The 11,253-nt window shown below is 36.9% G+C and overlaps 1 pseudogene; it reads right to left on the bottom strand.

Moving 5' to 3' along the window:
* Positions 1 to 3,208: 3,208 nt before the first annotated feature.
* The window catches only part of LOC123934574, a 49,328-nt pseudogene continuing 41,283 nt past the window's right edge, over positions 3,209 to 11,253 (bottom strand).

The raw sequence follows: 11,253 nt of genomic DNA, 5'->3' as shown, positions 1-11,253 counted from the left end.
CTATGCTTAAAACTGGCTTAAGAGGGCTGTTTTCAGAGAATTCTGGGAGAGGCATAATTCCTAAAGTCTTATGGTACCTGTTTGTATCCCTGCATTTCCTGGCCAGGAAAGCACTCCTAACATATACTTCCAGATTACACTTAAAGATCAATTACCATTACATATGGCTATTTAAGCTGACTATCTGGCCTGAATGTTCTGTCCTCCCCAGTTCATATGCTAAAGCCCTAAGCCCCCATTGTGGCTGTATTAGGAGATGGGGCCCTAAGGAAGTAATCAAAATTAACTGAGGTCATAAGGGTAAGGCCCTGATTTTAGAGGATTAGTGCCTTTATAAAAAGGTATACCAGAAAGCTCGGTTTCTTTCTCTTTTTTTCTGTGTACACAAACCAAGGAGAGGCCATGCGAGGAAACAGTGAGAAGGTAGCCTTCTCTAAGGCAGGCAGAGTGCTCTCACCGTAAACTGATCATGACTTGATTTTGGATTTTAGCCTCCAGAACTGTGAAAATATTAATTCCTGTTGTTGAAGCCACCCAGTCTGTGGTATTTTGTTATGGCAGCCCAAGCTGCCTACACTGACCCAGATTGTAAATAATAGAACCTGGGACATATGTTGCCATGGAAATATATACCTTTATTTGTGTCTTCTGTTCATAACTTAGTAAAGCATGAACAACACTTAAATACAAGCTCTAGAAACATAACTTTTCACCAAAAAGCGTATATTTAAATTGAGTTCTTATCTTTGCAATTATTTTCTTCTGTGTGAAATTCAGACGAAGAAGTTCACAAATTGGAATTCTAAGTCAACTTCAAACTGAGATTTTTATTTGAGAGATGATAAAATTTTGAATGAGGGACAAATGCATAAAAAGGGGGATTTAAAAATGGTAATAAAGAAATTGGAGTTATCAGACATTTTAAATTTAGGATTATGCAAATTAATAGTTTTTTATGTAGAAACTCGGGGTAGTTACTAGACACAAGTCTCTTTAGTAATTAGAGATGTGATTTGTATTCTGAAAAATCATAGGCTATGAAAAAAGGTTTTAGATCAAATATATTTGATTGTAACTATCAAATGAGATGGGTTCTTAAGTGCTATTCTAATGATTATCTTTTAAAATCTTAGATTTTCATTACTTATGTATTAAGTGCTCAGTTAATATCTATTGGATGAGTGTGCAAGTCAGTAAGGATTGAAGGCACTCCAAGAATGTAATTTTTAAAGCTGTTGGGAACTTCCTAAAGCATTCTTTACTTTGACAGTTGGGGATGCTAACTGGAAAGTAGTTTCTCTGTTAAAATAAGGTAATTTTTGACATTAAAAGAAAGCAATATTGAAGGTTGAAGAAAGGGTGAACTACTTTGATTTTTTTTCAAAAGAATATTTAAAATTGCACATTATCATCTTAATGGAAGTTTGGAGTACACATGTTGTCAAATAAAAGTTCAACTAATTTTGGTAGATGCTATTAGGCTATGTAAAGAAGAGGGAGGGAGGGAGGGAGGAGAGGAGGAAATGAGAGATGGATAGGAAAATGGATGGATGAGTTGTTCTCATTTAAGGAAGAATTATATTGGCCATTTCTACAAAGAGTACCTCCTTTTGCTAAAACACTGTCAAGTGACCAAAGATCTAGCACATTTTCTGTAACCTTAAGTGTTCTTGACTAAATTTCAGTCCCAGGTCTGTTAGCAACTCTTCTTTGGATATAGAAATCAACTTACCTGTGCCTCAGTAGTGTATGTAAGACGAAATGCTTACATAAGCTGGTACTTTCCCACCTTTAAAAATACAGAACTACCTTCCAGATTGTGATGGTCTGAAAAATTCAATGCAATACTGTTTGGGTTGTATTATTGCAAGTTCAACAACAAAAAAATATTTTTGATACTTCCTCCAGTTTTCATTTATCGTAAATGTAGGAAATAGACCAATAGTTACCTGAGACAGTCTCAAATAATAATGTGGCAGTTACTTTCTAACTGGACTTACTAGGACTGTAAGAACTTCACTTGTTTGAGAACAGCATATATAAAGAGAGACGTATGGAGCAACATGCAATTTATTTGTGTGTGTGTGTGCGTGTGTGTGTGTGTGCGCGTGTATCCTTTGCTTTCATTCTTCATAGTGAAATTTTTCTACGATATGTATATTATGAATCATTCCTTTGCTTAATATAGAATTAGGCAGTAGCTGCAATTAGTTCAAAGATGTGTATCAGAATTTGATGATAATGAAGGAATAATAATATCAACAGACCATATACTATGCCAGAGTATCAATATGTTTTTACAAATATTTACCTACTTAGTTCCATTTTATATTTGGGTGTGAGCTGAAAGAGGAAATTATTCAACTTAATTTCCATATTGGCATAGTAAATGTGTAAAATCCCACTGGCAGAACAGTAATGAAATTTGGCATCACATTTTACCTCAATTTTGAATGTGAATTTAACTTCAAGATGTGGCTTTAGGTGAGCTGAAAAGAAACAGTGAGAGAAAAATGTGTTTCAAAACTTAAATAAAAATATAACTTGTAGACAGAATAACCACCCTCTCAGACACCTACTTCCTTATTCTCTCCCCCTACCCCCTCCAACCTGTGACTGTTATGCTGCATGGCAAAATGGAATCAAAGTTGCAGATTCAACTAAGTTTGCTAATCAGATGACCTTAAAAGCTTTGTCTTGGGTTGTCCAGGTGGGCCCAATGTAATCAGAAGATATTGGCCTGCAGAAGAGAAGGTCAGAGGAGGTGGGGCTATGGAAGAGGGCAGGGGGATGTACTGAGAGGATTTGAACCCCATTGCTGGCTGAAACAACTACTTACTTTGTAATTTCATCTCATATATAAAATTAATTTTTTTTACTTTATCGCTAATCACATTGTATCATTTGAAATCTCATTTCTATCATTCGGGATTGTGTTTACAAGACTCCTAATTGTTGAAACATGAGGTGGAAATCTGCCCATTTTTATTGCTTTGTACTATTCACTAAATGTATGTCACAATTTATTTAAGTATTATACATCGATATATTTATTATTATTATTATTATTTGATGCAAAAAGCTTTATTGTTTCCATTTGGTCCACAGGTTGGGAGAGGATTCCTGGGTGGTTGAAAAGCTGCCTAGTGGCTTCAGGGAAAGGCCCGGGGCACAAGCCTTGGCACCAGCGTGATGCCAGAGGGGCCCCTCAAAGACTGCTAAGCTTCAGAAGCTCCTGGTGGTGCTCGACGGTGAGCCTCTCGAAGAGATACTCGCCAAGTCCAGCCTGGGGGCCGGCCAGCCTGCGGAGGTGAGTCAGCTGGTTGCCATCTTCTTGATGAGTTTCCCTTCCTCATGTAGGAAGTGGTTCTCTGGGAAGTCAAAGGGCTGGGGGTCCGTGCGGGCGGAACCCAGGGCATGCAGACCCAGACAGACCTGGTTCTGGTTCTTCTCCAGAACCAGGGCGGCTTCCCTGGCATCCACGGTTTTACTACACTCCCCTCCTGGGATGGCTCCTGCACGTCCTGGAAGAGGGCGCCGCTGGGCTGGTTTTACATGTTTAGGAGATGCTGGGCACCCTGGGGTTTCTCCTCAGCCAACTAGCCTAAGATATGTCCCACACCTTCCAGAGTCACATCGTCCAGGTGGAAATAGAAGCCCGGAAAGAGGTAGGTGTAGAAGGCCCACAGATGCACATTGACCAGGCAGTTGACTGTGGCCTCCCCATTGGGGGCATACTACTGAGGAATGTGGGAGCCAGGGGCACCTGGATGGCTCAGTTATTAAGAGTCTGACTTCTGCTCAAGTCACGATCTCAGGGTCCTCCGATGGAGCCCTGCATGGCATTCCCTGTTCAGCGGAAAGCCTGGTCTCCTTGTCTCACTCCGCCTGCTTGTGTTCCCTCTTTCGTTGTGTCTCTCTGCCAAGTAAGTAAAATAAAATATTTAAAAAAGAAAAAAAACGACAAATGAATGTGGGAGCTCATGGTTGATCAGTGATAAGGAGTTAAGCTCAAAATTGGGTGTTGGCTGGTCCTGGAGGCAGAGGGTGGCCAAGAAGATGGCTCCAAAAGTTGTATCTCGATAAAGAGTTGTAAGGTGCATGGAGGCTGGTAGAAGGATCCTTCCAAACACTGCTGGAACAAAAGACAGACCTCCCAACTGCTGGGCACAGTGCCTGTGCATTCCACTTTTGATGGGCATTTGTAGTGTTTTCTATTGGAGTCTGTTGCAGTGCTTCTGTGTGTATGTGTTTTCATCAAGTTTTATTTAAATTCCAGTTAACATATAGTGTCATATTAGTTTCAGGTGTAGGATTTAGTGATTCATTACTTAAATACAACATGAACCGCTCATCACAGCAAGTGCCCTTATTAATACCCATCATCCATTTAACCCATTCCCCCACCTGTGGATATATATTTTCCTGTAGAATAGTAATCTTGCTTAAGTTTTGGATATTTGTCATTAGATCCTAAAATTTCCCTTCTCCAATATTTCTCTACTCTCATTTAGGGACAGCTAAGTATAAGTTAGACCTTGTCATTGTAGCTCTGTGCCTCCTCTGTATTTTCCATCCATTTTGTCTGTTTTTGGCTGAATTATCAGTAATTTTTTTAGTAGTTCTATCTTCAGTTGTATCTATCTACTATTAAAACTATACTCTGAATTTTTATTTCATTTACTTAAAATGTTTCCAATATCTACTTAGCCATCACTTTCTATTTTTTTAAGATTTTATTTATTTGTTTGACAGAGAAAGATCACAAGTAGGCAGAGAGGCAGGCAGAGAGAGAGGAGGAAACAGGCTCCCCAGTGAGCAGAGAGCCCGATGCAGGGCTCAATCCCAGAACCTTGGGATCATGACCTGAGCCAAAGGCAGAGGCTTTAACTCACTGAGCCACCCAGGCACCCCAGTCCATCATTTTTTAGAATCCTCTTTTTCCATCCATATTTTCCAGCTAGGATTTCATTTCTACTCCAAATATGGAGCTCCAATTAATTTCAATAGCTGAAATTTCTCTGATTTGGTTTGTGCTATTTATTAATTCAGATTATTCTCACTTATGTCATATTTTCCTATCTGTGTATATGATCTAGACATTGATTTTTTAAGAAGTTATTTGTCATACTTGTCCCTGAAGACTAAAATACAAAAAGAGGAGGAAATTTATCAAAATACAGCATATTTTTTCATATATCCACAAAAATAAATTCCTGTGAACATTTTTTTTAATGTGAATACAGTTTATTCATTTGGGGTGAGGTCAGTTGCTAACTGGCTGTAACCACACTCCTATAGAATAAACAGCCTTATAAATGTTCTTCTTATACACTCTTTTAGATCAAATAAGCTTTTTAATTACAATAAACTTAATTTTTTTAGAGTACTTTTAGGTTCATAGCAAAATTGAACAGAAAGTACAGAGAATTCCCATATACCTTCTACTCCCACAGATGCACATCCTCCCCCAAGTCATCATCTCATTTGTTAGAATTGATGAACCTACACTGATACAGCATTATCACCCCAAAGTCTATGCTTTACATCAGGGTTCAGTTTTAATATTGTACAGTCTGTGTATTTTAATAAACATGTTATCTGCCACCCTAGTATTCTATAGAAAACTTTCATTGTCATAAAACCCCTCTGTAAACATCCATGTGTAGGTTTTCATATGGACACAAGTTTTTAGTTCATTTGGGTAAATACCAAGGAGCATACTGATCGCATGTTAAGAGTGTGTGTAATTTTATCAGAAACTGACAAACTGTCTTTCAAAGTGGTTGTATAATTTTGCCTTCCCACCAGCACTGTATGAGAATCCTGTTGTTCCATATCCTTGTCAGCATCTGGTGTTGTCAGTGATCTGGATTTTGGCCATTCTTGTAGATGTGTAGTGCTATCTCATTTTTATTTACATTTCCCTTATAACATATGACGTGGAGCATCTATTCATAGGTTTATTTGCTATCTGTGTATCTTCAGTGCGGTGTCTCTTAAGGTCTTTGGCCTACTTTTCGTTTGACTTTTTTACTTAGTGTTGAGTTCTAAAAGTTCCTTGTATGTTGTTGGATAAAAGTAATTTATCAGATGTGTCTTGCACAAATACTTTTCCTAGTGTGGATTCTCTTCTCATTCTCTTGATATTGTCTTTCGAAGAAAAGAACTTTTTAATTTTAATGAAGTCCCGTTTATTAATTCTTTCCTTCATGGATCATGCCTTTGGTAATAGATCTAAGAAGTCCTCACCACACTCAACATTGTCTGGGTTTTTGCCTGTTTTCTTTTAGGAGTTTTTCATTTTACATTTAGGTATATGGTCCATTTTGAGTTAATTTTTGCAAACTGTCTAAGGTGTGTGTACTTAGATTTTTCCCCTGAGCATGTGGATATCCAGCATCATTTGTCGATGTGTGGCCTCATGCCAAGCATTAGGAAATGAGTCCTCTGCTACTATCATCTGGGAAAGATTGTAGAAAATAGGCACAACTTCTTCCTTAAATGTAGACTTGAACAGTGAACCCATCTAGGCTTGATGCATTCTGTTTTTTTTTCACTTTTTTAAAATTTCTTTTCAGCATAACAGTATTCATTGTTTTTGCACCACACCCAGTGCTCCATGCAATATGTGCCCTCCCTATTACCCACCACCTGGTTCCTCAACCTCCCCCCCCCCCCCCGCCCCTTCAAAACCCTCAGGTTGTTTTTCAGAGTCCATAGTCTCTTATGGTTCGCCTCCCCTTCCAATTTCCCTCAAATCCCTTCTCCTCTCCATGCATTCTGTTATTGATCCAATATATTTAATAAATATGGGCCTATTCAGATTATCTTTTTCTTCTTGTGTGGATAACATAACTTCAGTTCAATTCTGTCCTGTATGAATTTTGGAATATTGCTTCTTTCAAAGAAGTAATATGTTTTATTTAGATTATAAAAATTGAGATTATAGAGATATTTATAGTATTATTTGATTATCCTTTTATGTCCATGGAATCTCTGGTGAGGTCTTATCCTTCGTGTTTTATGTTAGTAATTTATGTCCTTTTTTAAATTATTTTATTGGTTGTTATGGCTTAAGTGTATCAGTTTTACTGAAAGTTTTGCAGAACCAGCTTTTGGTTTTGTTGTTTTTCTTTATTGGTTTCTTTTTTCATTGGTTTCTGCTCTAATTCATATCATTGTTTTTTTTTTTTTTTAGTTTTTATTTAAATTTCAGTTAACACAGAGTGTAATACTAGTTTCAGGTGTACAATTTAGTGATTCAGTACTTCCTTACAACACCCAACACTCATCATGACAAGTGCCCTCCTATTCCCCCTCACCTATTTACCCCATCCCCCACCCTTCTCCCCTCTGGTAATCATCAGTTTGTTCTCCATAGTTCAGAGTTTGTTTCTTTTTTTTTTTTTAAAGATTTTATTTATTTACTTGACAGACAAAGATCACAAGTAGGCAGAGAGGCAGGCAGAGAGAGAAGGAAACAGGCTCCCTGCGGAGCAGAGAGCCCTACGCGGGGCTCGATCCCAGGACCCCGAGATCATGACCTGAGCCGAAGGCAGAGGCTTTAACCCACTGAGCCACCCAGGCGCCCCCAGAGTTTGTTTCTTGATTTTTCTCTTTCTCCCTATGACCCCCATGATCTTTTGTTTTGTTTCTTAAATTCCACATATGAGTGAAATCATGTGCTATTTTTCTTTCTCTGACTTACTTCATTTAGCTTAATACTCCATAGCTCCATCCATGTAGTTTTTTTGATGGCTGAGTAATATTCCGTTGCACATACCACATCTTCTTTATCCATTCATCAGTTGATAGATATGTGTGCTCTTCCCATAATTTGGCTACTGTTGATAATGCTACTGTAAACATCAGAGTGCATGTATCCCTTTGAATTTGTATCTTTTGTATTCTTTGGGTAAATACCTAGTACTGCAATTCCTGAGTGGTAGGGTATTCTATTTCTAACTTTTTGAAGAACCTCCAACCTGTTTTCCAGATTGGCTGCACCAATTTGCATTCCCACGCACAGTGTAAGAGGATTCCTTTTTTCTGCATCATCACCAACACCTTTTGTTTCCTTTGTTGTGAATTTTAACCATTCTGATTGATGTGAGGTCATAGATCATTGCAGTCTTGTTTGCATTTCCCTGATGATAAGTTATGATGAATATTTTCTCGTGTGTCTGTTTATCATCTGAATGTGTTTGGAAAAGTGTTTATTCATGTATTCTGCCATTTTTAATTGGGTTATTTGTTTTTTGGGTGTTGAGTTTGGTATGTTCTTTATAGACTGAATACTATTTATCAGATAGGTAATTTGCAGATATCTTCTCCCATTCTCTTGGTTGACTTTTAGTTGTGTTTATTGTTTCCTTCTCTGTGTGGAAGCTTTTTATCTTGAGGAATTCCTACTAGTTTATTTTTGTTTTTGTTTCTATTGCCTCCAGAGGCATGTCTAGTAAGAAGTTGATATGCCCAAAGTCAAAGAGATTGCTGCCTGTATTCTCCTTTAGGATTTTGATGGTTTCCTGTCTCACATTTAGGTCTTTAATCCATTTTGACTTTTTGTGTATGGTGTACGAAAGTGGTCCAGTTTCATTCTTCTGCATGTTGCTGTCCAGTTTACCCAACACCATTTGTTGAAGAGACTGTCTTTTTTCCATTGGATAATCTTTCCCGCTTTGTTGAAGATAAATTGACCATATACTTGTGGGTTCATTTCTATGTTTCATTTTCTGTTCATTTTATTTATGTGTCCATTTTTGTACCAGTACCATACTGCCTTGATTGCTACAGCTTTGTAATATGACTTAAAGTCCACAATTGTGATGCCTCAAGCTTTGTTTTTCTTTCTGAGGGTTGCTTTGGCTATTTGGGGTCTTTTGTGGTTCCATACAAATTTTAGGATTGTTCTAGCTCTGTGAAAAATACAAGTGGTATTTTGATAAGTATTGTGTTAAATGTGTAGATTCCTTGGGATAGTATCAACATTTTAACAGTATTCTTCCAGTCCATGAGCATGGAATGTCTTTCCCAGTTCTTTGTGTCACCTTCAATTTCTTTCACCACGGTTTTACAGTTTTCAGAGTATAGATCTTTTACCTTTTTGGTTAGGTGTATTCCTAAGTATCTTACTATTTTTTGGTATAATTGTAAATGGGTTTGATTCCTTGATTTCTCTTTTTGCTGCTTAATTATCACTGATGTATAGAAATGAAACCAATTTCTGTACATTGATTTTGTATCCTGTGACTTTAATGAATCAGTGTAACAGTTCTTACAAGCTTTTGGTGGAATCTTTTGGGTTTTCTTTATAGAATATCATGTCTTCTGTAAATGGTGATAGTTTGACATCTTCTCTGCCAATTTCGATGCCCTTTATTTGCTTTTGTTTTCTGATTTCTGTGTTTAAGACTTTCAGTAATATGTTGAACAATACTGGTGAGAGTGGACATCCCTGTCTTATTTCTGACTATAGAGAAAAGGCTCTCAGTTTTTCCCCATTGTGGATAATACTAACAGTGGATTTTTCACAGATGAACTTTATTATATTGAGATATGTTCTCTCTATCCCTACTTTGTTGAGGGTTTTTATTATGAATGGATGTTGTACTTTGTCAAATGCTTTTCCTGCATCTGTTGAAAGGATCATATGGTTATTATCCTTTCTTTTATTAATGTGGTATATCATGCTAATCGATCGGCAAAAAATGAACTCTACCAGCCCAGGAAGAAATCTCACTTGGTCATGGTAAATGATTCTTTTAATGTACTTTTGAAATTGGCTGTTAGTATGTTACTGAGAAATTTTACATCCGTGTTCATCAGGGATATTGGCCTGTAGTTCTCTTTTTCACTGGAGCGTTGCTCTGGTTTTTATACCTGGGTACTTTGGTCTCATAGAATGAATCTGGAAGGTTTCCTTTTGTTTCTCTTTTGTTGAAGAGTTTGAGAAGAGTAAGTATCAAATTTCCTTTAAATATTTGGTAAAATTCCCCTGGGAAGCCATCTGGTCCTGAATTCTTGTTTGTTGGGTAATTTTTGATGTACTGATTCAATTTCTTTGCTGGTTATTGGCCTGTTCAAATTTTCTATTTCTTTTCATTTCAGTTTGGCAGTTTATATATTTGTAGGAATTCATCCATTTCTTCTTGGTTGTCCAATTTGTTGGCATTTAGTTTTTCATAATATTCTCTTATAATTTTTGTATTTCTGTGCTGTTGTTCATTTCTCCTCTATCATTTGTGATTTTATTTATTTTGGTCCTATCTTTTTGATACATCTGGCTATGGGTTTATCAATTTTATTAATTTTTTTCAAAGAACTGGCTCTAGTTTTGTTGATATGTTCCATTGTTTTTTTTAATTTGCTATCATTTATTTTTACTCTCAGATTTATTATTTCCCTTTATCTGCTGGCTTTAGGCTTCATTTGTTCTTTTTCTAGCACCTTTAGGGGTAAGGTTAGGTTGTTTATTTGAGATTTTCCTTGCTTCTTGAGGTAGGCCTTGTATTGCTATATACTCCCTTAGGACCACTTTTGCTCCACCCCAAATGTTTTGGACAATTATGATTTCATTTTCATTTTTTCCCATGTATTTTTTAGATTTTTCTCTGATTTCCTGGTTGTTCCATTCATTTTTTGCTCCTGTTTTTTAACTTTCATGTATTTTCAGTCTTTCTAAATTTTTTCTTGTGGTTGACTTCAAGTTTCATAGCATTGTGGTCAAAAAATATGTGTGGTATGATCTCAGTCTTTTGTACTTGTTGAGACCTGATGGGTGACCTAGTATGTGATCTATTCTAGAGAATGCCCCATGTGCACCTGAAAGGAATGTGTATTCTGCTGTTCTAGGATGAAGTGGTCTCACTATATCTGTTAAGTCCCTCTGGTCCAGTGTATCATTCAAAGCCACTGTTTTCCTTGTTGATCTTCAGCTTAGGTGATATGTCCATTGCTCTAAATGGGGTGTTAAAGTCCCCTACTATTATTGTATTATTATCAATGAGTTCCTTTATGTTTAAGAATTGTTTTATATATTTGGGTGCTCCCATGTTGGGTGCATAAATATTTACAATTGCTAGATCTTGTTGGATTGTCCCCTTTATTATGATGCAATACCCTTCTTCATCTTTTGTGACAGTCTTTGTTTTAAAGTCTAGTTTGTCCTTTATAAGTATTGCTGCTCCAACCTTTTTTTTTTAATATTTTATTTATTTGACAGAGAGAAATCACAACAAGGCAGAGAGG

This window comes from Meles meles, chromosome X, assembly GCF_922984935.1.
Source record: "Meles meles chromosome X, mMelMel3.1 paternal haplotype, whole genome shotgun sequence".
NCBI classification, from domain to species: domain Eukaryota; kingdom Metazoa; phylum Chordata; class Mammalia; order Carnivora; family Mustelidae; genus Meles; species Meles meles.
This window is presented reverse-complemented; position numbering and strand designations above follow the sequence as displayed.